We start from the raw sequence: 6,000 nt of genomic DNA, 5'->3' as shown, positions 1-6,000 counted from the left end.
GACCGGAGTAAAGTATCGTCCTGCATGACTCTGCTTTCTGACTGACAGATGAACATTCGCATTGCGCTGGTGTTTAACATGACAGTTCGCCAGCATTAACAACAAGCCAAAGTATCAAATCATACTGGTTTCATGGAATGACTCATATGCATTGAACACTCGCATTATTATGTTCTTGCTCCGTCCTTGCAATAAATGCGCGATCTTAAATGAGCGAGGTTTTCTAGCTAATTTCAATTTGGTATAAACCAAAAATAAAGTCAGAGTTGTGTATTAATATTTACAAGTAAATATGAAGATATTCACGGAGATAGGCTACAACTCCTCGTAATGTATCTACCCCTTGACAGCACGCAAACATTGTGCTTGTCAGTTTATATGCTTTCCTGCCACAGACTGAAGCGTGCGAGTTACTTTCAGTTTCAGGATAAAAGCCACTGCAGCCACACACACACACACACACACACACACACACACACACACGCGCGCGCGCGCGCTGTCAGATGCGAGGTAGTTCGGGGCTTCCCCGAAAACATTTGGATTTCTCTGACCTACATATGTGCAATTTAAGACTTTTGAAGGCCAAAATTTTTAAAGGAAATATATAGCTTTAAACCCTTGTCAGTGGGCAGTAGATATGTGGTTTTGCTTCAGTAATGCAGTGCATAGGGAGAGAACAGGGACATTTGCAACATGCCATTTTTCAGAAACAAGCTAGAGTGACTCACACTCGCACTGCACATGCACTGACGCTGAAATATGGAGAGATTGAATAGCATCTGTAACACCTGCACACTGAATCTATGTAGGCCTATGTTCACAAAACTCTTTTGATAAATATGACTAAATAAATAATCGGCTACAATAATATTACTGTATAAATAAATAATACTATAATAGACCTAAAACAGTTCATATTTTCAGAATTCTATGCTCAATGAGACAAAAAGCTGAAGTTAATTAGTGAAATGTAAGGTATTTTTAACATGCTGCAAATTTTCATCTGGCTTCTTCCATTCAAATAAATACTGTGAACGATATGTCATATGTAATCATCTTTAAATGGTATGGGTAATTAGCAGACAGACGCAAGTTTAATATAAATTTGATTGGTCTAGTCCAAATATCTGAGTAACTGAGAGAAATGCAAAAAGTGTTGCAACTGACCCCATGTCTCCCCTATTTAAGGCATCATCATTCCTCACTGGTGTCTCGTGTGTTTCTCCTCATAAAGCTGTTCATCTGGTTCAGTTCATTCATGTTTTTCTGCTCATTAAATTCTCCACATCCAGCACCAACAGGAGGAGTTTGGTTCTGCTCTTCATCTTCCATCATCACTCGCTCGCTTCAGGTATCAGATGTGTTTCATACATATGTGGACTGATGTTTGATATGAAAAAGAGATTTTTAATACAAAAATGTCTGCGTGAAAAATATTTACACGAAAAAACAACATGGAGTGAATAAGCACTTTATTAGGCCGGCGACACACTGCGTGTATTTCCATGTCTTTGCACACCAGAAGCGTGTCTGACGCGGCGCTGCTGCTGATAGGTGACATATGATATTAAGCCTCATTGGTGATATATTCGGCATATGGGGAGAGAGTTGTGGAAGGCCTATACTTCATGTTAAACATAAATATATAGCAGCAAAGACAACGTCGGCAGTGTGGACGGCAAAATAGGCTACAGAATATTTCGTTCTGTATCAGGTGCAGCTGTAGCCTATTTGAAAATCGAATAGAGAATAAAATGATTAATATAATGATTATTAATATAATAATTATATTTTTTTGAGAATAAAATCGGGTAGAGTGGGGGAAAACGCCCCCCACCTGTTTTTCCCTAAATAACCACTAAACATAGTCAATATACATTTTTACTGTTGCCATGCACTACGTTGATAACGGGGAATTACAAATCTCTATGGAGAAGCTGACACCAGCGACATATTTGAAGAGAAGAGGATTACATGGTAAATGCTATAATTTTCAGATATTAGTAAACAAGTGTTTAAGAGAATATTGTTCTGCATTATTTCACAGTAATGTATGATAGATGAATAGTGAAGTGTGTAGTTTGAGATCATATGTTATTTATAAGGAATATAATTATATTAAAAAAATTAAACATTTTTAAAAAAAGTCATAGCTTGTGGGGTAAAACGCCCCCTACGCTGAGGGGTAAAACGCCCCCCTGGGAGCATAGTTTCTCTCTATCATAATTACTATAATAAAATATTTCTGTCTATCAAATCCTTTGTTTTACACTTAATGCAGTATAACTAGGTGGTAAAATCAAAATATTTGAACAAAACATAAAAAAATTACCTCAAGTGAGCATTAACTAGCTAGCTTGCTAGCACAGTTAGCTCACTGGTGGAAGGTAGTTAAATTTGGCTATTTTGGACATAGCTGAAATAAATATAATATATATATAGGCTACATGTTCATACATTACTTGCCTTTTACTTTTAGAGATTAAAAACTATTGTCTGTTAATTTTGCTGTTGATCTATGAAGCAAACTGGTTTGTAAGAAAGGGGGCGTTTTACCCCACCTCTGGGGAAAAACGCCCCCTTTGTACAAAAATATTTTCAGTCAAAATGCTAATTAATTATGAAGGCTGAGCAATTTTAATATTTGGTGAATAACTCCTGCCATAGTCACTCAAAACCGGGATGGCAATTCTAGTCACATTTATGTTTTGTTTCACTGTAATGTCACATTTTCCTTAAGGGGGGCGTTTTCCCCCACTCTACGCCTAATATTTTTTTTAAAAAATTACATGTATATCTGAATTTATGTCAAAACCTAGATACTTTCAAACATCAAAATGGCTTTTATTAATATGTAGGCCTATTCATGTCAAAATTACATTTAAACATATTTTCCCATTGTATTTTGCATGGAAACGCTTCCAAGACGTCTCGCAGGCAGTGTGCAAGCTCTAACCTGTTAACATGGGAGACGAAATAAAAACGGACACGCCACGCATCCAGTGTGTCACCGGCTTAGTGTCAATGTCATTTCTGAAGCTCATTCATAACATTGCGCGTGTGCAGAGTTTGATCTGTGTTGAGGAAACACCCCAAATGTTACAATTGACAGCTTTCAGTTATACTATAATGCAGAATGGCTATAATGGCTAAAACTATTTCAGAGACACTGGCCTTTATTCATAAAAATACACATATTTAAAATACACTGCCTCTATGTTGTTTAATGTGAAATTATATCTTTATAAAAAATGTATTAAAAACTGTCACAAACGGTTTCAACCGTTTCTGTTTGATTGCAACTATTCCCTATATTTCATTATTCTAGATCAAGAATAGTTTGAACCAATATGCTTTTCTGAGAGTATTATTGCGTAATTTTATGACCTATAGGTCGTATTTATTTTTAAATGTGCGACAATCTCGGATGTGAATTCGGCCTTTAAGGCCCTTGCACACTGAGTCCGAAATTTTCGCACGTTAAAAATCAAAATCGAATCAGGTTCGATTTTCTGCGTTTTTTTCGCATCCGAAAGCATTTTGAATGGTGTTTGTTTTGACAATTCAGAGCCACGAAAGCGAAAGCCAGGTGAAATTAAAAAGTGTGCAAGGGCCTTTACTCTTTACTAGGCTACTAGTTAATAGTAAAGAAACACGAATTAACAATATGTATGTTACAAGATACAGTAGGGCCTACAATTTACCGAAATATATGCTTCTTCATACACATAATATCGATTATCAGTGTTTTCCACCCGCGGAAAGAGGTCAATAACTGCTGGAAAACAATATGTCACATAATAACCCTATAACGCGACCCTTTAACTAACCCTAACACTATAAGGCGACCCTTTAACTAACCTTAACACTATAAGGCGACCCTTTAACTAACCTTAACACTATAAGGCGACCCTTTAACTAACCCTAACACTATAAGGCGACCCTTTAACTAACCTTAACACTATAAGGCGACCCTTTAACTAACCTTAACACTATAAGGCGACCCTTTAACTAACCCTAACACTATAAGGCGACCCTTTAACTAACCCTAACACTATAACGCGACCCTATAACTAACCCTAACACTATAAGGCGACATTTACCTCAGGAAAGCCATTTAGCACGTTAGTTAGTTAGGAAAAAATAGCTTGGGTAATTTGCTAAATATATGCACTATATTACATTTTTATTATATTTTCACTTTTATCATTAAATTAATATAGGCCTAATAAAACCGCATATATTTAATTTGAATAGTTATTTTTCATCTTTAACAATAGCTTACAATGCTTTTTTTGTTTACAGTATTAGGTGAGATATGTTTTATCTTGAGAAAAATGTACATGTTTATACTGTACCTAATAATTATCTAAATGAATCGATATTAAATCAAGATCGGAATCAAATCACAAGAATGTAATTGAAATCGTGAAATTTGTGTCAGGTAGGCTATAGCCTAATAATAAAAAACAGTAGCCAGTTCCATGTAAACATTGTAATATGTTGTCACTAAACTTAATAAAATTATGTTTAGTTAACAAATGTGTTCACAACAATTTATTTATTTATTTATTTTTACATTTGAAGCATCACCGCGAAAGCTGATTGGCTGATGTCGGTTTATACCAAATTGAGATTAGCAAGAAAACCTCGCTCATTTAAGAACGCGCATTTATTGCATGGACGGAGCAAGAACATAGTAATGCGAGTGTTAAATGCATATACCGTACTTTGGCTTATGTTAATGCTGGCAAACTGAAATTAATGAAACAACATGAGGCAGTGTATTTTAATTAATTTAACTTTTTATAAATGAAGGCCAGTGTCTCTATGAACCCCCTCTCTATGAATTAAATAGCCTATAGCCTATATTTTTAAATATAACAACTTTTAATTTAAGTATGACCCAACAGGCTGCATTCGTGTTAAAAAATAGGTATGAAAACTGCATGTAAAATAAGGCATAATGCAGCGAAGTTTGAGAAGAATGAAAAGTTTCACTAAATGAACTCAAATGTCATCAGTAAAAATATCATTGATGGTTTTGGCTGCTCGTGAATCCGAGGATCAGTTTCTGTCTGTACATTCATATTCTAAACAATCAATATACCGATATAGCCTACTATAGCCTAGACAGATCAACGCTAGAGTGAGCTCGTATGAAGAGTTGCTGTGAGATCGGGTTTGACACATCGTGTAGTGACAGACAATGGCGGTCTTTTTCCCGGAAACGCGGAAGTGTTTACCATTTAATTCTCCTTCGTGTGTGTGTGTGTGTGTGTGTGTGTGTGTGTGTGTGTGTGTGTGTGTGTGTGTGTGAGTGTGTGTATGTTGTAGTTCTGTGATTTCTGCGTAGGCCTACGCTAGAAGCGCTGATTTTTCCACTTTATGAACAGATCATTGTGCCGTGTGGGAGTTTCACTTGAAACACTCGTGGTTTAAAACTTTCCACACATGCCAGCAAACTTAGTGCACTAGTTGCCATATCAACTCTATTGTTCCGGCGCTGGACGTAATGTGACTGGGTTGGCTGATGTCGCTGCTCATTGGCTCTCGCGTGCCTCCTCACGTGGTCAAGTGACGTGTTTTCTCCTTCCGTTTTGAATGACAGGCTCGCGCAGAGACTCTATTGTTGATTGTAAATTGTTTCGTTGTTGTAGCCTAAAACTCAGTTTGTTCGCTAAAAACTGATTGCAGAGACCGATTGGAAAGTCCCTCAACAGGGAAGCCCCCCCTTAGGTCCGCTATATGTTCAATGACGGCAGCACTTGTCCTTCCGATCGTTTTATAATAGGCTATAACTTTTTGCAACGGTACTCGTCTCAATGACCGTCTCACTCAACATCTTGTGTATTTTATTTATTTAGTTATAGGCCTACAACATTTTTGACATAGGCTATTGCATTTGTATAGCTTATTATTGTGATTGTGATTGTGTTTTTATCTTTTATAATTTTAATAGGCCTAGGCTTCAGCACTTCGCCACTACATCGCAAATCT

The sequence above is a fragment of the Leuciscus leuciscus genome (genome assembly GCF_965113295.1).
Source record: "Leuciscus leuciscus genome assembly, chromosome: 1".
Taxonomy (NCBI): Eukaryota; Metazoa; Chordata; class Actinopteri; order Cypriniformes; family Leuciscidae; genus Leuciscus; species Leuciscus leuciscus.
This window is presented reverse-complemented; position numbering follows the sequence as displayed.